The 21,936-nt window shown below is 36.8% G+C and overlaps 1 protein-coding gene and 1 long non-coding RNA gene across 8 annotated transcripts in view; both read left to right on the top strand.

The window, feature by feature from the left end:
• LOC141930165 (RNA binding protein fox-1 homolog 1) overlaps positions 1–21,936 on the top strand; it is a 920,114-nt gene that overhangs the window by 240,188 nt on the left and 657,990 nt on the right. The gene's annotated exons all lie outside the window — the stretch shown is intronic.
• Positions 3,900–5,872, top strand: LOC141930166 (uncharacterized). Its single transcript, XR_012625220.1, has 3 exons — positions 3,900–3,955; positions 4,069–4,130; positions 5,803–5,872. It is a non-coding gene; the product is annotated as an uncharacterized LOC141930166 (long non-coding RNA).

Raw genomic sequence — 21,936 nt, 5'->3', positions numbered from 1 at the left:
TGGAGTTTACAAAATTAATAAGACCTAATTGAACGATGTAAAGCTTAACCCTTAAGCAGGCACTGTACTTGCCTGTAACATGCTAAATAGGAAGTGCAGCCCACAGATAACTAATGGAAATGGCAATTGCTGCAGAGAGACAGTTGTCTGACATGGTTGTGTTGCCCCTGTTGCGTTTGATACTTGGTGTCTGAGAGCACAGACAGCTGATAGATTGCCCAGTGTGGTAATGTAAATGCAAGTGAGATGACTGCACACAGACCTAGGCAGCCACTGCTTGCTTTTTTTTTTTTTTTGGTCTGGTTTATCTATTTCTGAATTATAATCACTGCATAGCAGAAAACAAAAAAGAAAATATTTTTTGTAACTATTTTCTCAGTCATTTCAGTTACATGTAACTGCGGTTATACTTCATATCGTGTTATCCTGTTAACTGTTTTTGATACAAGAAGCATGATTTCATATTTCATCACAAAGCAGACTTCATCTTAATTTGATTAGTATATTCAGATAAAAGGTACAGCACAGTTCAGCAAAATTCTGGACTGTTTCATTAATTATTTTTATTTTAATTTGGTAATTCCACTGAGATGGAAATTTCACTGGAAAGAGATTTTGGGTTGTATGTATTTCCACTGAGTTATGGAAGGCAGCTAGTCAGACCACCTTCTGCTAGGATTTTGTCATACTCTGCTGTATTTAGGTGAGGAAAATGGAGACTCATGTTGGACCCATGAGTATTGGTATTGTTGCTAGTGAGTTGTCCAAGCATAGTGTATGGAGCTCTGTAGGAAAAAAAAACCCAACCTTTTCATTTATTTATTTATTTTTTAACTTTGAGACTGTAATTCCAACTGAATATATTCTTTTCACTATGCACTGCTGGTCCTGCCACTATAGGTAGCTGGAGCAATACCTGTATCCTTCTTAGTCACCTTTTGAGGGGTTGTGAAACACTTTGAAAAGTGCTCTCTTAAAAGGATATTAGGTGTCTGTAAAATACTGCTGTTCCAGCTGAAGCTTGGACAAACTATAAACCTCTGTGGCTGCAGAAAATTACTGAGTGCTGCATAAGCTGTTCAAGTGTTGCTTTACCAAATCAAAGATACTGTGCTCAAGCACTATAAAAAAGGGAACTCCCATGGTGAGAGACAGCTTGCTACAATGGCATTCAATTCAAGGTCATACATAACATCAGACACGGTAGGGAAGAAAGCCAAATTAAGCATTTTTAGCAGTGAATATATATTGAGAAATAACATTAAGGGTGTGAAGATACTGGAAAGGAAAACAGTAAAATCCATGTAGCAGAACAGTTGTGTAAGCAAAATTATAGAAATGGGCATCAGTGTACTAAGTCACTTACATTTTGCGTATCACTAACTGAAAACACTTTCCTTACGTGATCTTGCTTTTGCATGGCTTTGCAGCATCTCAACTTTGTTATTATAGCTCTTACCTAGACAATGTTTTTTTAATAAATTGTGAATGGGAAGGTCATTAGCAGTCACAGCACTGATGTGATGATGGGAGGTGTTTGCTTTTTTCTTGGCGAAACCAACATTTGGAATTTTTGACAGACAGAATTTACATGTTTGAGATTTCTTAAATAAGACTCACTGACCCTTATACCAAGATACTCTATGTACGTACCAGTTATGTTTATCCTGTATTGATTCTTTAATAGTACAATTGATACAATTTGAAATTGTAAATGGTATCTCCTTTGCCTGTTACTGAGGAAATGTTTGTGTCTGAAAAAAAACAAAGGATTGAGATAATTTTGTCATTGGATACTGAAGCCTGAAGAAAATATTGAAGGTTTTAAACTTTAATATCATAATTATTATGATATAATATTATTATATTCTTATATTAAGTAATAAATACCATAGAGCATTTTTCAGCACAAAGTAATGTTGATTAAGGGATATGCACCATAAATTGATACTTTTTATTGTATAAAATCTTGGTAAATTAGTAAGGCATGTGCCAGTAAAGAAACACGTGCCGTTTTTAGCTTCTGAAATTAGGCAGAGATAAGAAAGTAGTCCAGTTATGGCGTGCCTGTCAGTCAGCATAGGCTTGGGTAGTTTCAAGTCTGAAAACCATGATGAAATCATCATAATTTTAATTTCACACTGAACAAGTACTGCACACTGAGCAACTACTGGTAGCCTGAAGCCCACCAAGCCATCACGCAGCACAGGAGGGCAGGAACCCTTCTCTCCAAGGAACTGAGCTCATGACTCAAGATCGTGATGTGAGTTGACGCTTGTCAATATATGTACTCTGTGACTTCTGTCCAAGTTTGGTTCCTTTGCCTGTAAGTATGTGACCTGGTGCTATCCTGAGCTACTTTCTTTGTGTTTCTTTGGAGAGTTTTAAGTCAAACCATGCTGTCTTCTAGTGAAACAGATGGAGATGCATAGATAATAATACTCCAGACCCATATAGGTTCTAGTAGCAGGTAATCAGAAAGGTTCTTAGAAGGGTATCTGCTGTTAAGAAGATTGATTCTCGGTTACTGCTTGTTTGAATGTTCTTTCTGCCCCCTCTCAAACTCTTAAACTCTTCTCATTTATAAGCATGTTAAAGTAAAGTAATGAGGTGAAATTTAGGTGACTTTTATTATTCTCTTCGTTCTCTGAGTTCATAAATAATTCATAAATAATGAAATAGTGGTTTGTGTACAGTAATTGTGTTCAGTAAAAGTGGAATCCGGAAGCATTACAAAGTTTAGCAGAGGGGCATATGTTTCAGGGTGGGAATTGAAATTTTCCTTTTTGACAGGTTTCCTTGAAACTAGATTCACACTGGCATCCAGATTTTCCTAGAAAAGAGAATGCCAGAATGCTGCAGTCAGGGCTTGTGCTCATTTTGAGCACTTGAGTAAATTGGCAGAGAAGGAGAGGCAGGTAGCCTGGAGGTGCGTGTCTCTGGCCGGGCAGTGAACTACATGGTGGTGCTGCAGGAGAAGACTGAGCATGAATGGGGCTTCTCATCTTGATAATCCCACATACTCAGTCTAAGTACTAATCGAAACTTGAGGTTCACCTTGGTAATATTGCAGTTGTTTTGCCATAATATGCTCTGTCCTGATCAATCTTCTTTGCTGGCTGGGTATCAAATGCAGAGCTGTCTCTGAGATGAGAAAGAAAGCTTTTAATTTCTTCCTATTACATCTTAATTCCTGATTGCTTGTCATTAGTTACTCTTAAACTTCTTTTAGTCACATTGTATGCCTTCCTGGTGACTGAGCTCTGGATTAACTTTTTCTGCTCCTGCACGTCATAATTCTCTGTCATGCACTTAACATTAGAAGAAACACCTCCTTCTTTCTCTTCCACCCAATGTTCCCATCACCTCCTGGAGCTAATAGAATTAAATTCTAATATTAACATTCAATTTGCAATTTTGGAGCCTTGAAACATCACCTGCTCTGCATGAAGGAATAGTTTTTGTGGTGAGGTTTGAATATGGTATATTTTCAACAGAATTCACAGGGTTTTAAATCCATTGCATTTTAAGAGGTATTTTACATCTCCAGGAGTGCTTTCATTGGAAGGTTTTCACTCTGGGATGGTCATATGCTCTTTTTTTTTTTTTTTTTTTTTTTTCCCTCCCTAAGTGCTTACAGTGTCAATTATACATCTCAAGATAGAGGCAACTGGGCAACAAAATTTTAAAAGCAAGCCTGAATTAGAAAACAGGCACAAATACAATAAATTACATGGTTACACAGCAAAGGCATTTGTAACACTGTTGACCAAACACATCAGTTACTTGTTACTTGTTTGAATCACTTGCAGGAAGTATCCCAGTAGAACTTTTGATAGTTGGAAACAAAGGCCTGATACGAGAGGATTCAGGGGTGCAATCTGGGGAAAGCAAGAACCAATGCAAGTACAGGGGAATGGTTCTGCAGTTTATATCTTTTCCTCTCTAGCACCAGGTATGTGAGTTGTCTTTTCTTTCAAAATTTCCAGGCAATTATACTTCAACAGAAATTGAACATAATGTGCAGATGCTTAAATATTTGACATGGCACTTCCCCTTCTGCCTCAGCAGGTACTTACTGTTCTTTTGGCACTGTTTTGATGAACATGTGATGCCTTTAAAATACTCTGGTAAGCAGGATTCTTGGATATAAAATATTACTGTTGTCAAAGTATCGCTTCTGATTCGCTTGTTTGATATGCAGAAACATACGGCTAGCTACAGGAATGGACTAAATAGATACAAATGACAATGTGTCATTTTGGCCAGAGCTCAGCGAACAGAAAGAGGAAGGCAAAAGCTCATATATTTTCATGATTGTGTTTGTGTTGATAGAATTCACATATGTAAATCACTGTTGAAAAAGCGGTTTATTTCAGGGGATGCATATGTTAACAGCTCTGATATAGAATATGTGAAACATGAATCTAACCAACCAGGTCCCATCTAAACAGTTGTATCTTCCTTTCCAAGACCTGCAAAGCTTCCCATCTCAGTTTCTGTATGACAGATAAATTGAGCAGATTAAAACCAGGAATAAATAGTTAGCAACATTTACCACAAGCCTAGAGTATTTGGACAGCCACTACAAATGGAATTGAGATGTTTTAGACTGTTTTGTCACTTTAAGGCTAGATGACAAGTACTGATTATCTTTCAAAAATTGTATCTTTAATTTCTGATGGAAGCTAGGGGATGGATATACAGATTGCTGGGTAAGACTGCAGTGTCCAAGAGATAAGATTTCTAGCATTAGACTGAAAATTCTGAGTTCTTTCCCAATGTGAATAACTTTGCCAATGTCTTACCACTATTATTAATATCAATATATATCTGTATATATTCAATATATATCATAGATATATATGATCTCTTATAAATTGCGTCATGTTAGAAGATCTCCATGCTTTTTTTTTTTTTCCCAGGTAATTTCTAATCTAGATGCTCCAATCTTTCATGATCGAACAAGCACTGACACTATAAGATACGGCTTCCACCTATTCCAAGTCCTTCCCAAATAAGTCCAGAAGAGTCCTTTGCAATATATAAGACCTTTATTTCAGAGACAACTAAAGGAAAACTGGGAAAATTCTTTGAGTAAAGAAAAAGAGTGAAGTGTCTTTGTGGTTTTTTTTCTAAATAAGTAGGAGTTTCACATTTCATGAATGTGAATTATATAACAAAGGTGAATTATGTACCACAGAGCTCTGCGATTAACTTTAGCACTTTTATCTACTTTTGGTTTAGCAGGTCTTTAGGAGAAAACATTATCATGTCTTTTTTCCTCCCCCCTTAAAAACATAAAAAATAGAGGCTTATTTTCTCAGTCTTTAGGAATGCGAAGACGTTGTTGTGCTCCTCTGTTCTACCCTGTTGCTTTCAACTTCCTATTTCAGACACAGGACATCTCTCAGAAATTCTGTATCACCAACGTAATGTTGCTTTGATGATGTATTGCATGCTAAGTTGACATTGACATGAAAGGACAGTGTGAGGCTCAGGAGATTTTTTTTTTAATTATTTTTTGCTTTAAGTGTTCTAAATTTAATTACATTTAGCAACTGAGAAAGTTGATAATCTAAAAACTTGCCATTCATCCAGGATCTCCAGGATTCTTGATAAATTTTTATGTTGATGAATTGACAAGATTATATATCTCGGAATCATCTGCAAAATCAGTAAATGACACCAAAAGTAGGAGTTTGCATTGTGTAGTTATGTTTTGGGTGTGAAAGATTAAAGAAATTATTCAAATTATTTGCTTAATTTAACTTATTGCCCTGGTTCTCAACTCCTTTCCAGATAAGGTCTCAACACTGTTCCCCTAGATGATGGCTAAGAGATTGAAGAAATAAGGTTGACTGTAAATGCCCAGCTGTGTTCTCCATCTGCTTTAGGCAAGTAGTTCTCTTACATTCACTTCAGGTTTAATGAGGTTCCTTATAGACAGTGTGTGCACTAGGGATTTGCCACATCTGCACAGTGAGACACTAACAATTCACTTGGCTAGGATGGGGTTTTTTTTTCCTCCTTCTCCCTCTGCTACTTTTCCAGAGGGCAAAAAGTGCCTCTCTGATAGTGTTTCTCATCATCTCTGCATACTTCTGAATGAAACATGGTATTTTAGTGAGTAATTACTAATGATTTGTGTTTTGGATCATTCAGATATATACTAGACATAGTGGGAGAGAATCTTCCCATGTAAATCTCAACAGAAGCCAAGTATTTGATCAGAAGACCAATAATGACCAAAAGGGCCAAACGTCAGTTTTTTTGTGTTGTCCTCCTTGACCCATCTTGGTTTGGAACCAGAGCTATCCTGGATACCATATGGCACAGTTCTGCATCTCTTGATATTAAAATCTGTAGAGAGTTCTTGATCTGATAGTTTGAACATGAGATGTTCTGCCCTTTGGCCATGAGCGTTCTGCAGCTGGTGACTTCTCCTCCTCCCTCACCCCCTTCCACCTGGGATGAGATTTCAGTGTCCTCTCTGCAGTTGAAGAACCGAATATTTTGACAGCACCCCTCTCTTTCCTCAGTCTTGCCCCTTTGTGGGGCAAGAGTGAATCTCTGAGGAAAACAAAAGATCCACTTCTGGAATAGACTATACCTAGTAATCAGTTATTGTGACCCTTTTCACGTGATGCTGAATAAAAGGGTAAACAGTAAGACTTTAACCATATAAACCCACTTAGACCTGATAGTGGGTATAAGGACTTGGAAGCTCTTTTCAAATCTACAGAATTATTTTAAGTAGCTTTCACTTAATTTCCCTGCAAGTATCTATATATACACTGTCATTCTGGTGACTATCTGCCTTGAGAGCAATACAGATACGCTGTTGGCACTTTCCCTTCCATGGAATAATGAAGATCTCAACAGCAATAATGACCCTGGGCAACAGCGATGATGACCCAGACACCTCCAACCTCCTTTTTGTTGCAGCACCAACTTGTGTAGATTTTTTTAAATATGTATAAAATCCTCTCTAAATACATACATTATCCTGTATTTTATATAAGATCCTGTATTGTAAAATATATTTATTACTCTCTGAAAGCTTTCTCTCGATTGTATTGTTCGTCTCTAATATAACTCTTGCTGTCTTTTCTTGCCCATCTTGATATTTCTATGCTTTTCATCCCTTTCCTTGGTAGTCTTTATACTCCTTCCACACAAGCAAATTCCATCGCCTTTTCTTCCTTTCTTATATGCTAGTTCTTTCTTCAAGTTGCTGTCTTTTTGCAGTGTAGTACAGAACAATCAAACCACCAAACTTTGTACTTTTTGAAGCAGGGGTGTTTGAACATTTGAAAACCCACAAAAGAAAGGCAGATCAGTAGTTCTGGCATTCTTCAAAATTGCTCTTTCATTTGAAAGGAATAGAGAAACTATGGGTGGGCAAACTGAAAGTTGTAGTGTCTGTTTAAGAATAATGAGGCAGTGAATGGCGGCAAGAAGTGTATTGGTAATGATTAGATGTGGTGAAGGCAGATTTATCCACTTAAAGGAAAAAAATGTGTTTTAAGTACAGTCTTATATTTGATAATCAGGCTACAATTCATATGCATCAGGGGATTCTCAGGAACCTCAGAGGTCTGAGCATCTGCTCTCTGGATGTGAAGTTCCCGTAGGCACCAGACTTGGTGGGGTGTGTTGCACTAAACCTGAATATGCCAGCTGAAGTTTGGAATTCAAGCTTTTGTCCTACAATCCACTTACTGCTTCCTGTTCAGTGCTTGTGATCAGCATGTTAAGTGCTTCTGTTATTTTTCCACTAGAAGCAAGTGATGTTAATAGAGTGCACGTAGCCTGATGGCATCCCTGAAAGAGTTTTCAGTGATGGTAAACTGAAATCCATGCATGGAGTACTGGCTATACAGAGCATCAGAATGGGCTTTATTTGAAGCTCACAAAAGATTTTAAGTCAGTATCTTAATCAGTTATGCTTTGCAGATTTTGCTTAAGTCTTGTTCTTTCTCACAACTCTGTAGTGTGTATAATGTGATTGTTTTTCCTAGAGTCTTAGGAAAGCTATCACATATACTTAATACTATAAATGTAATGGGCTGCATTCTTCATTCTAATTGGTGAAGCATGTGCGTTCTTAACGGCAGATAATTGTTATCAACACAGTTCATTCGTAACTCGGAAAGCCACTTCTGCCCAGCCACACAGTGCCTTTCTTCTTCAAGAATCATTAGTAGTAGTAGTCTGGGGGATTTATAATAGCAATAGCACCTCCCAAACCAAACCTTATGGCTGTTAATAGCTATTACTTTTCCTTCCAAAGTGTTTTTCTCCCCAGGCACCCTTTTGACCCAGGGCAATTAGTTAACAAGTAGTCGTTAACTGTTGATAATGATCAATTTGTCAGGGATTATTGTGCAATGATGCCATATTCTCTAGTAATTAGATAAACCCATGTTAATTGTAGGTAGTGTCAAAGACCCTTTCTTGGAGGGTCAAGCAGGCTCCCCATAAGCTGAACTGAGCAGCAGCTTTGCAAAAGCAGAGTAAATGATGGAAGGAAATAAGAACTATCTATTAAAATTATATTTTCAGAAATAGTCAAGATTTGACAGGTTTATAATTTTCAGAGATAGCTGCCCATAAAGAAAAGAAATTAATCCAGTTACAGTTTTTAAAGAAAGCAAGGAAACTTACTGGTCCTTTCTGATACCCTTTCCTAGAGAATAACAGGAAAAAAAGAAACACACAGAGACATATAAAGGTATAGACCTCAAAACCCATATTTGGGTTAAAAAGACTTCACTGTACATGCTCATGAAAAATCTCAGACTTTTTTTTTTTCCAGTTCATGATGCGTCACAGAATAGATGCATAATCTCTTCCGAGAAATGTGTATAGTTGTTGATGCTTAAGAACTGAAATTGTTATATCCATATCAATTTTTACTTTCACAGACAGAAAGCTACTTCACAGTAAATTAGCTAAAATAATTTCCAGTCTCAGCAAAATGGATTACATTGGCCAAGTACTGTAACGATCTGGGCAGTTTGAATCCACAAAGAGGTTCAGGTCTGCTTGCACCTGCTCTTGAAACATGCTTTGTAGTAAGAGCAGTTTATTCTTTTTCTGTAGAACTGCGCACTTTAAAGCAAAAAAAGGTCAAGTATCTCACTGTGGCACGTGTTACATGATTTAAGGGGAACTGCAACTGAGGGCAGTGCCAGGGGAAAATGCAGAGGCTGCTGGGAAGCCAATAGAGACTTCAGTATCACTTTGTGTTTTATGTAGATGTTCTTCAAGTACAAGGATGATGGCTATTAATGAAATAAAAAATCACGCATGGGTAAACAAAAGTAGGAAAAGAAGTATGACTTGCAAGAGAAGCCTTCATATAATTGCTCAGTATTTGTTTTTACCAGAAGGTTGTTAAGGAGTTAAAGGAGTTAAATTCATCACATACCAAATCATGACAATTGCTCTCACTAATGTTCTGTTATTTACATCTGTGTGTACAGCCAGCTATCACACTGACATTTACTTTACAAAATTCATATATATTAACATACAAAAGTCAATCGTCTGCCATATATGATTTATTCCTTTGAATCTTGTGCATCTTCTATGGAGAGATTATAATACCTCTCTGGCTTGTTATTTTCTCTCTGCAATTTATCATGAGTAGTTTGAAGATTTTTTTTTTTTTTTTGTAAATATATATCATGGGAACCAAAGTAAAATCATAAGGGTTTCAAGTTGATTAGGTAATACAAGAAAGGAACCTCAAGTGTATGCGTACCAGTGCACACACCTGGGAACAAACAGGAGGAACTGGAGCTCTGTGCCTAATTGGAAAGTTACGATATCATTGAATTAACTGAAACATAGTGGCAGAACTTGCATGACTGGAGGATCATGATGGGTGGCTATAGGCTGTTTTGTAAAGACGGGCAGGGAATAAGAGGAGGAGGAGTCACGCTCTATGTTAAGGAGAACCTTGAATGTGTAGAATTCAACTACGGTGATTGTGGAAGCCCTACTGAATGCCTCTGGGTCAAGATCAGAGGGGTCGTCTCCCAGGGGGATCTTACAGTAGGCATCTGCTACCGACCTCCAATCCAAGGTGATAAAGCCAATGAAGCAATATTTGGGTCACTTAATCAAGCTTCAGGTCAACAGGACATGGTTCTTATGGGTGACTTCAACTACCCAGACATTTCTTGGAAGAACAATACAGCAGCTCATGTGCCATCCATCAAGTTCCTGGAATGCGTAGAGGCCTGCTTCCTCATACAAACGTTGGATGTGCCAACCAGGAATGAGGTACTGCTGGACTTGCTACTCACAAACCAAGAAAGCCTGCTTTGTAATATCTTGGTTAACCAGATGATCCTTGAGGTCCCTTCCAACCTGGGATTCTATGATTCTTTTCCCTACTCTTCCTTTATGTTGTGTTTTGTTGTGTTTTAAAGTTGACTCTTAGTGATGAACTGTTGTCTTAGCTAATTTTAATATTAAATTTTTTATTCCAATTAATAATAATTAAAAGTTTAATTTATAATTTTTACTTTTTTCTTCCAAAACAGTAGCTGTTACAATGCTACTTGCTAGAAGAATGCTTGCAAACCAATAAGCTGATCAATATGGTTGTTTTCTAGACTACATTGAAAGGAACCAGTTTATTTACTATTTCCAGATCATGGAATATATATTTAGCTCTAAGTATATATGGCTAGTAGGTATGATTAATGCTACGATGGAGAAAACCTTTTTCATAGTGCTATTTCTTTTTAATGGAATTGGATCTCTATTTTCTAGAAAGTTTGCTCTAGCTATGTATGCAGGATTTGGAGATGGTACCAAACATTGTTTTAAAAGAAACAGAATATGAAGAATACGAGCTCTGATTCTGCAAGACTTGGTTTACTACAGTTGTAAAAACCCCCAAACAAACATGTAGAAACAGAAACCTCATTATAAGGCACTACACACTGAAGACTGAGCGTCCTTATTTTCAAATGAAAGGTAAATCAGGACTAATAGGAGACATGATGAAGTAGCATAGAACTCAACCCAGGCACTGCAGGAGCTAGACAGCCGTATTTCAATAATGATTTTTGAGTGTTTTGAGACATCTTTGCTGTATCTTTAATTTTAAGGCAGTACCTTCCTATTCCTTATTTATTATGATGAATCGTGGCTTTTGAAGCTTCATACTGGCTGAAGAATTGAGTAAGTATGGAACATGTTGGTCCAATGATTTTAATTCATTCCACCAAACCCAGTGTTGTATTTTAGTATTTACCTAGCGATAATATAAGTTTCTGAGCTTTTTACCATGTAACAAATTTTATATTATTTGTAGGTATTTAAGTGGACTGTCTGAAATGAATTTCAATATCTGAGCTGCAGACATATTAAAAAAACCCCAAACCCACAATAGGTGGAAATCAAATGTATTTTCTAAAAAGTCTCATAGTTCATATTTGAGTGACGTATTTCTGAGAATTAAAACATCTTGTTAGGGAAGTTATCACTTAAATCTCTACTTTTACTGAATTCAGAGCACTTACATTGTTATATTTAACACAGGTCTAGCAATAAATACTATGTTTCTTTAATAATTTAGGGTAATTATTTCCTTTGTATTACTGCACTGTTTTTTATCATTATTCCTTCAGGTAGTTATCACAGTATGCATACAAATAGTGAAAAATGATCTTTGTTATTCAAAGTAAAAATGTATTTCATAAGGTCTGTTTGTTGTTCAAGTGACAGTATCTTTTCAGAACGAGCAGATGTTGTTTGAACTGTGTGGTCTGCCTCGTTCTGTGATGTTGATGGTAAGAGGTGAAAAGTGTTGAATAAAAATCACAAAGTTCTCAGTTTAAATGAATGTGAGAAAATGGAAACACATCATTCCAGAGCTCTAATTTGTTAAAAGAAATTTAACAAAATACTAAAGGAACTTGTGCTGTGAAAAGTAAATATGCCCGTCATACAGTGTAAGTTACATTTTCAGACTGATTAATCGTTTAACATGTTCTCTTCTAGAATAATCTACAGACAGAGAGCAGGTTAATGTGCATTTAAATACTGATACTATGTTGTAGAATTTATTGAGTGATTACTGCAATTGTGTATTTTATTGAAAAAGAAAAATATTAGAGAATTATTTTTTCAATATAGAATTATAAAATTCAGTTAGTTTCTGTTTCTCATATATTGCTTGGTTCCAAGACAATACAAATTTCTGTCTTCTGAAGAAGTGATTTTGCAGTAACTCCACATGTGGCACTCTCATCACATCCCATTGAAATATGTTCATGGAAACCATGTCCTTAGAAAAATATGAAATGAATAAACCAACAGGAAAATGTCTGCACCCTGGTTAGGTGGGGAGGGCTGGGATTTGATGTGCTTACATGAAATTCTTCTTGGGCTCCATTCAGTTTTAATACTAATCTGGCATAAAATCTGAAGAGTTTTAGGCTGTTTTCGGCAGTATTTGCCATCAAGTAAAGTATGAGGTTGAGTGGATATTTTATTATAAATGGAAAATTATTTTAACATAACATTGCAGTTGAGTGGTTGCCACTTGATAAATTCATGTCAGAACTCTTGTAGGCCATTTTAGAGTGGAATTCATCCTTTCAGCAGCAAACTGCTGAAAGAGATATAGGGTTACTTGCATTACCTTGCGAAACATAAGATGGGAAAAAGCTATCATGTTAACGTTTTAACAAGATAAAACCCCAAGTGCCCCCCACTAATTTATTGGGATCGTTGCGTATGTTAACGCTCACATGGGGAATCCAATCAGGATTCAGTCTCTGCCCAGTAGGTGAGTCTCCTTTGGAAGTGGCCTGGTGACAGCATCTTCAGCTGGAGCGGGTGAGACTCCCTCCGTGGTTGTTTTGCTGAGTTCTTATAATGCAGGTGACCAGTGGGAGAGGGAGGGAGTGCACATGGGCACAGCTCTGACACCTAACTGCCCCACAATTGTGAGACAAATCTGACTTTCATCCTCATCTCAAAACTGTTAACTTTAATTCAAGGGATCTTGCCGTTTATTCCTGCATTAAATGCTGCTTTTAAAGTTTAAGGTCAGAAAGTGATAAAAAAAGTGTGGATAGTACAAAGCCAGGAAGAGTGTTGCTGTAGAGAAAACCTGAAGGCATGTTAACTTTTAGGTATAAAACATAAATTCTTTATAGATCCCTGTCTTTGTCAGAATGTTTTCCATTGTAGAGTATTGTGTTTGTGTGCTGTCAGTGCCTGTGTTATTGATTTCTGTCAGTGTGAACTGGATTCCCAGCGAGTCTTTTTGTCCTTGTCTTTGGCACCCTTTTGTAAAGTCACTCTGGATTATTTGTTTTGTTTTAAAAGCCATGAAATATCATTTTACATGTTGACTTCCTCATTGTAAATGTAATAACTTTCTTTTTTCATTCTAATGTTAACTCTAAAAATGGTAATTTTAGGAAAAAATATGTAAACACAAGTTGAGCTGATATGCCAAAGTATTTTAAAGATGCATTTCCTCTGCTTTGTTCCATGATGTTGGTTCGTGAACTTATTTCAAGGCAGAGATAGAAAAAAGAAATGTAGTAGTGCTCACCTGCCGCAAAATTAGAATTGATTTCCCTACATGCCTGACCGGTACTAGCTTACATTTAGAAGTGGTCAAACCCCCGCATTTTTAAAAAAACGAATTTATATTATAATTGTTTGATTAGAAGTTTGTTTTAAATAATTATTGTTTCATTATATGTAAAAAATGCAGAAGGTTTAGACGATAGTTCTCCCTCGTTTGACTTGAAGCGCCTGTGCCATGTTAGAGGCTGTGTTTTAAGCAGCTCTTTCCTCTTGCTTGTTAAATGATTGTTGAAACTTCCTCATGTTTGCAGAGCACTGTTGGTCAGCTTTAGTGTAATAAAGAGCAGATTTCGGGGGGTCCTAATCTAATAGGGGTTTTTTGTGTTTATTCCTTTTTTGTATTTTGACATATATGTAATATGCAATAGTCTAGTCTGTGGTTTCTGGAGACAGCACCCTGTAATCTGTATTGCCATACGCTGTCAGGTATGACATCTGGCTGTACGTAAATCCACTATTATAACCTCTGGCCATAATTTCCAGCCTGACTATCAGTGTAGTTCTGAGGATCGATTCATCATCACTTAACTCTGCTTTTGTAAAGACAACAGGCACTTTGAAAGCTGTGCATGTGTACGTCGCTGTCTTTTGACCTTTTGCTGGGTGATGCCCATGATCTTTACTCAACAGGTACGTGTGCCATGTAATCTGTTCACAGAACGTACATGGCCAATGCAAGATGTGGCCATAGAGAAGCTGAGCTTTTCTTCCTTAGAAGCTTTCCCACTCCTTTTGCCCTCTGTAGTACAGAACAGCTGATGGTGGTCACTATAAACATTAATTATAAAGTGACTGGCAAGGGCCTAATCAAAAAAGAGATAACTCAGAACAAAGCTCCACCACCTAGATTTTTAAACCAACTGACAACAGTGTACCTTTAATTAACATGAGGGAAATAGAATAGGAAGACTTCAGTGTCAAGGGCTCTAACTGTTAAATTCTGTACACACAGTAAGTGTTAAAATGCGATAGCTGGAAGACATGTGGATAAAAAAATTTCAGTAATCATGATGGGATAAACAAAAGTCTGCACTGAATTAATGTTTCAATAAAATGCCTAAGTAACATATGTCTCAACCTGGCTAGAGTCCTAAAGTGGAAGTAAAAGACTTTAATTACATGATTGATGGGTACTTCAGGAGAGAGCTCAGAATCCACAATGACTGCAAGGTCATAAGTGCTGTCTGGTAAAGGGGAAAGGGAACTGCAGTAAGAGTGAAATAGGAACTGACCGCAGGTGACAGAGAAGGCCATCTGCACTGGAGAAGCAGTCAGCAGCACACAGAAGCTCTCTTCTAAATGGTGTTATTACCTTGTAAGAAAATTTAAGAGCTTTGTGCTTGGCTGTCCCACAAAAAATTATTCAAAATATCCAGCTGCTTCATGCAACGTTCAGGGACTATAAAAGTTTGGGGTGTTTTGCTAGTAAACCACATTGGGAAACCACAGAAAAGAGCTTGTTCTAAAAAATTAAAAAGCCCACACTATTGATTGGTGACTGTTGCTGGACTAAACTTTCCAAGGCAGTTTATAACAATTGGAAATATTTATATAGAACATATATATAATATATAGAAATGTATCGGAAATGTTAGGCGTTTTTATTGAACCATTCCTGCCAAAGCAGTGACCAGTTTTTGTGTAAGAGTGATAGCTGGTGTGTATGTAACTGTGCACCTCTGTTTGGGTATCCCTGTCACGTGTTTTGTGGTTCTGATCCTACACATGAAACCATATGGGAAAATTAATACAGCCAAATCCCGGTCATGTTCTCCTTAAGTGCACGTGAACTAGAATTTCATCTGTGATTCTTTGTAAGAATTGGGTTCAATTCTTATCACCATCGTCATCTTTTTTTTTAAGCTATGGTGCTGTAGCCTGTGCTCTCATAGACGGAGGATTTTTTTCTGTAAACTCCTTAGTTGATTGCAAGTTTATTTTAAATACTGCTTCCTATTTCCAGTAAGGTATTGACAGCATAGCCTTTCTTTTTTTGCTTCTTAATTTTTAATATCTCAGTCTTTCTGTGGCTGTTAACGATGTAAGCCCTTTCTAGATATTGCTGTCCCATTCAGTTTTCTTCTATGATAGTCTTTGTGGCACAGCTTGATATGAAAAGAAGAAAATACTATACTTTTCAAAATATTTTTCTTCTGTATCTTGTGGCAGGTCATTGAATATTTGCTGTTAGGAAAAAATTAGATGTCTGAGGTGAATGTACAGAATCTAGGTTAAATAATGATTACTTGTCCCAGTTTAAATTGTGTCCCAGATTTGAACATTATGTTATATAGTCAAATCGTATAAATTAATGGTGAATCTGTTTCAGAGCTGATTTTTAGTTTCCCCTGAGATGATAACCTATTAAATTATTTTGATCTTCTAGAGTTTCATCCATTTCTGTCTTTGTTTTTAGAATTCTCTTTTGTTTCCAATGTCTACAGGCAAAAAACAGGTAGAAATGTTACTTTGCTTAGGGAAAATATAGTTTTTCTGAATAATTGTGAGTAATTTGAATTATGTTAATGTTCATAGCAGTATAATATAGCTTATTAAGTAGGATTGGGTAATTGGAAATGTTACTTTCTGGGTCACCACTTCAGAAATGCCTACATGCAAAAGTAGCTTGTGTTTTTCACAATTATTATCACTGTTATTCTCAAATAAAGGCTAAGATAAAAATGGGCCAAAGATCCAGGCTGCCTTCTCACCATTCAGTGTAATGTATCTAACTGAGGTATGGGAAGCACTGTCAGTGCAGTGTTTACCTGTTCTACAATATCAATTTGCAGGACTCTCAGAAGCGTACATAAATAATGTATTGCCAAATAAAAACACCCCTGCTCTGGAAAACATGAAGTCAATTTTAGTAATTTTCTGTACGTCAAGTATAATGCGTTTTGTTAGAATAACCTTAACTAATATTTTTATTTTAATGAGACAGGTTGATAAAAATTTCCCAGAAAGATATTTAAGTTTAAGGTCATAAAGGTACTCAGTATCACTGTGTTGTTGAACCAGTTTGTATCTCAGTTCTAATTTCCATTTAATTTTTATTTTATTTATTCTGGTTTGTTTTTATTTTTTGTAGACCAATCACTATGGCTCTGAGCCTTATTCTTTCTTCCATACTTTGCCTCATCTTTTACATACATACTAGCTTAAACTCCTATGAAATCCAGATAATTTCATAATACATCACTACATCACATTTACATAAGCTTAAAGCAATAATACTCCAAGTAACTGGGATGTGGACAAAGGGAGGAAATAAGGTGATATAAGGAAGAGGTGAAAAGGAGCAGAGGAGTCATATGAGAGTATAAAGCCTTCTTGGTTTTGTTTTGAACAAGCAGCAAGGGAAAGAGATCTGAAAGTTTTTCTGAACCTTCAAAGCTGCTGAGAGCAGAGGTGGCTTCAGAAGACTTAAGCCACCAGCTTTGGATGCCATGTCATTCCCTGAACAAGTAGAATGACAATACTCTCTTGGCACTCAGCCTTGGATTACAGTTGCTTTACACTCCATGACCAGTATTCAGGTGACATACATCTTCCTGTTTTCTAGAGAGCTTTGTAACTAGATGTTCAGTGTAAGCGTAGAGTCTCGGGCTTTTTAGTAGAGATATATTTCAGTGTATTGGATATACTAGTGACAGTAGTAGAAGAATTATAATCAGTGGCCTGATGTCATAATGAAATTAATTGCAATTGCATTTATACATTTGTGCATTTTGAGCAACAGTCAAATAGTTCTTTAAAATAAGCTTTGTTTGTCGAAGAGGTGCACCATTCAATGCAGTGTCTTGGAAAGAACTGTAACTAACTATAATAGAAAATTAGTTTGAGTGCAGTGAAAAAAAAAAAGCTTTTCCAGTCCAACACCATTATGTTGATCTTTATAATTATGTATTTGCTGTAGTAAATAAAATTTGTATGTTCTTGTAGCTGACTATCTTGTTGTTAGCAAAAACACTTCATTTAAAGATGAAATTTCACCCCAAATATAAGTGACGTGCAAACCTTCTATCAATATGGAACACAAAAACATCAGTATGTTTGCTGAGGAGTGGGATACGACTTGTAAAATAGGGTTTTCTCTTATCTTGGTTCTCACTGAAAGTACTAGTTCAGATTCCTTTTACTGCAGACAGTCTTGTATGAGTTAATCTGCACTGAAAGCGCTGAGGATCATTCCACTATATAGTCATTAAATAAAAGACAAGATGGTGGAATCAAAGGAAGGTATTGAGGTGACAGTGACCTACTTTGCTAAATCAGAGGAATGGACACAGAAAAACTACTTTAAGATTCAACATTGCAGGAGCTAACCTTGAAAGAGCTGAAAATAAAAGATCCTGTATGACTCTTAATCTCATGTTTGTGACATTAGTAGGGTAGAAGTTAAAAAGCTATGAATCACTATTAGAACAAGCTTATACATCAATTAATCATGATATATTTGAAAAGTGAAATGTCTTCAGCAATCTGCACATGAAAAACAATTACCCTGTGCGCTGTTAAGCTGATTTAATAAACAGTAACCACTTCAACAGATTTGAAGACTCCTTGCAAAGTGGCTGGAGTATATGTGAGTACAAAGATAATTGGGGTCAAAATGTGTTGTGGTGGGACTTTCTGTTTTTATTATTTTTCCACTGGTCTTGGGGAGGACTTTTTCAGATGCGTTCACTGAAAACTGATGCATTCATTACAGCATCGTTTTGCCTTTTGTTGATTCTCATTATCTAAAGAATATTCTATATCGTCAGTTAAGACATGATTTTGTATGTATCTATTCAGGACAATGTTGTGCCTAAACTAAGCTACAGGTTGTAAGCTGATGCAGTTTCATTGATATCAAGGAAATGTGGTCAATTAACACAAAGTGGAGGTTTCGTCTGGTGTCTGAAATCTGCTTCTAAAACTATTACAAATGTGGATTTTTTTTGTTTGTTTTTTAAGTTTTCACATAACTCAGTTGCTATTTTTATGTTGATTGAAGGTATGGTGGAGGAAAAGAAATCAGAGGAAAGGAGAAAATACTGCTTTTGGCTTAATAAATGACTCACTGCACATACTTCCTTTTATCTCTTTTCTTTGTGGTTAATAACAATTAAATTCTAAATACTAAAAAAAGAAAAGAAAAAAGTCCAAACCCAAAAATTAGAACTAGTGGCAGAATTGAGCTTTCTACAGTGAAGCTGCATGATTGTTTGTACCTTAAAGATGCACTTTCTTCAGAGAGTTTATTAGACCAATGGAGGAAGAAGTGAATTGCAGTCACCTCATTGTGTTCCTCCCAGTCAAATAGCTCTATCGTAAGGAATGAGCTGTCACGCTGAAGAGACATTTGAATTTTTGAAGCACTGATAGACACAGATGTGAGAAATTAACAGTACCTGGTATCCGTGAATGATCCCGTCTGGTGCTGCAGCTGATCGTCCTGTACTGCTTAGCAATAAATAATATTAATAATGAACTTGTACAGATTACATACATGCCAGTTGGAGTGAGGGTGACTGAAATACAGGCGTTAGATCTTACAGCTCAAAATTGACTGCTGTTATTTGTCTGATTGGGTTGTCGTGATTCTCCGTAGATAATATGGTGTGGGTAGGATGGGAGTTGACTGAATGTCACAGAAAGTCATCTTAATTTTTTTAGTTCACAAACGGGTGAATTTCTCTCCTTTTAACACATTTAAATAGAAGTGATGCCATTGTTTGTAAGGAATACTTCTGGAGTTTTGTCTGGCACAGCAAAGATTTCACAGGTGACAGTAGTAATAGCCTTTGGTCTAATGGGTAGTTGTTATGAGTAGGAGTTAAGCTGTTATTTGCAGTAAAATTATCCAAAGCAAAATAACAATACCAAAGCTGTTGCCTGGCGTTATTTGCCATTCCACTGATTCAGTTTCATTACACTCTTCCAGTGATGCTGAACTTAAAGTTTCTTTAGTCACTTGTTTTCACAAATAGCAATCTTTGCTGCTGATGTTTAGATTATGTTGTTCTGGGGACATGATTCTCAACTCTTTGCAAGTTTCTTTGTTCCATTTTTCCACAAACTTTTTTTTTTGTTCTTTTAAGCTGTCCTGTGTATATTTTAGCAAAGTACCACATCCTACTATAGCAGTTTAATTTGAGTCTTGTTTTTAGCACTCTGCACTCTGTGTAAAGCCTGTGGAACACTGGACAGCATTAGCATTTGGTGCGCTTCAGTTGCCAACTGTTACATCAGTTGTAGTCTTCTCTCTGCTTTCCTTTTCTGTCTGAATCTGTCTTCTCTTTATGTTTCATTTGTGTGTTCCTTTTCATTATGTATTTCAATTTAAAACTCTGCAACAAAAGTATCGTTTTATCAGAAAACTTTACAATGCTGTTTTGCAATACAGTCGTTGAAGAGGTTCTTAGGAATCAGTTAGATTCTTCATTTTCATTTTACGTTTTAAGCAGACAATAACAATCACAAATCCATCTCAAAGTCAGGAATAAACTCATGATGTATCTGATTCTTACTGGGTACCTGTGAAGTCCATCTGTGGTTCATCACAACTAGGCTATGGCCATCTTCCTGGAGGCTCAAAAAAAGAGAGTATGCAAATATATTAGTTATTATGCCATTTCTATGTGGAAGTGAATATTCAGGCCAGTTTTGGAGACTACTTCTCAGAAGACAAAGGGCAACACAGTTTCCTTTGAAACACTCTTCCAGGGATGTATCGAATATAGGGGACATTCCAGCAGTTACTTCAGATGTTCTCAGGCCAAAAGTACTAGTTGATGCATTTGGCCTGTATTAGGACTGTAAAGGAGTCTGTGATATTTATGCCAGCATGGCACTCTTTACATTAGGTTATATGTGTTTACCGTTTTGTTATTCTCTTCACAAATGCAAGCTGGTAAGGAGAACTGTTTTTCTTAAGAGGAAACTAGGTATGATCTTACTTGGACTGTAGACGAGTCAATATCCTTAAGAGGCTATCAGTGCTCCTGACCTTGTGGTGTATTTGAAAATAATACTCAGAGCACAGGACTAGCAAATGAATTGTGCTGTGAAATTCAAGAAGAGATCATGTGAAAAGAAGCTTAGCATGCACACTGTATTGAAAACTTAGTTTTCCTCATTTAAATGTTTACGTTGGTGGGATGAGTACTAGTTGTTTTGAGCCCTGTAGTGATTCAGTAATATTTTAGACCAATGAGTGGAACAATCAAATAGTGAACTGTGTTAGGTCATAAATAAAACTATGTTAGGTTGTGTACTTCTATCCACAGACCATTTATTTAAAAGGATTGCAAGCACTATTTAGGATGAGTTGTGTGTTCAGTTACCAAAAAAGGAGGGGGAAGGAGGGTTATAATCCCAGAGGTGCACAGCAAAAAACCAGGAGTCACAAGCTGCAACCCAAGGAATCCCAACTGGGCTGGTGAGCTCAGGAACAGCTTGGAGACGCTGGGGGCTCTCCTTGGAGTTCAGCAGAAGTTCACTGAATAAAATGTGGAGCAACCTGCTTCATCTTGGAAGTTAACCCTATTTTGAGAAGGAAGGTGGACTGGAGACCTCAAGACCTTCCCTCCCACCTCACTTAGTCTGTGATTCAAATGTTAGTTCCCTGGAGCAGTTGCATAATTGAAAGTGCTGTAGCATTCCAGTATGGCTAATTGCACAGACCTGATCACATCTGACAAGGAATGCTGTCCTTCTAGTTAATACAGACCTGAAGGGCTGTTCTTTTTCTAAACTATCTTGTTTACCAGATTTTCTATTCCTTCTCAGATGTTCCAATGTATTTAAGTAAAATCAAATCTCTTCAGTCAATTTTAATTCCATCATGTATTTAGAATAAGTACTATAAAATCCAATTGTCTTTGATAACAATATTTGCTGTTTGTTTGGCCTTTTTTCTCCTTTTTTTTTTTTCATTTTTTAATTTTAAAGGTAGCTTTAGAAAACATTTTTTTCATAGTATTATTTAGAGAATGACCTTCAGTACTAATAGCATTTTGTTGTAGTGCACTTTTTCATCATAGAATGGTTTGGGTTGGAAGCGACCTTAAAGATCATCTAGTCCCAACCCCCCTGCCATGAGCAGGGACACCTTCCACTGACCAGGTTGCTCAAAGCCCCGTCCAACCTGGCCTTGAACACTGCCAGGGAGGGGGCAGCCACAGCTTCTCTTGGCAACCTGTGCCAGTGTCTCACCACCCTCACAGGGAAGAATTTCTTCCTTACACCTAATCTAAATCTTCCCTCTTTCAGTTTTAAACCGTTACCCCTCATCCTATCCCTACACCCCCTGAT

The sequence above is a fragment of the Strix aluco genome, chromosome 15, assembly GCF_031877795.1.
Source record: "Strix aluco isolate bStrAlu1 chromosome 15, bStrAlu1.hap1, whole genome shotgun sequence".
In the NCBI taxonomy this organism is placed as follows: Eukaryota; Metazoa; Chordata; class Aves; order Strigiformes; family Strigidae; genus Strix; species Strix aluco.
Note: the sequence above shows the minus strand (reverse complement) of the source record. Positions and strands in the feature narration are given on the sequence as shown.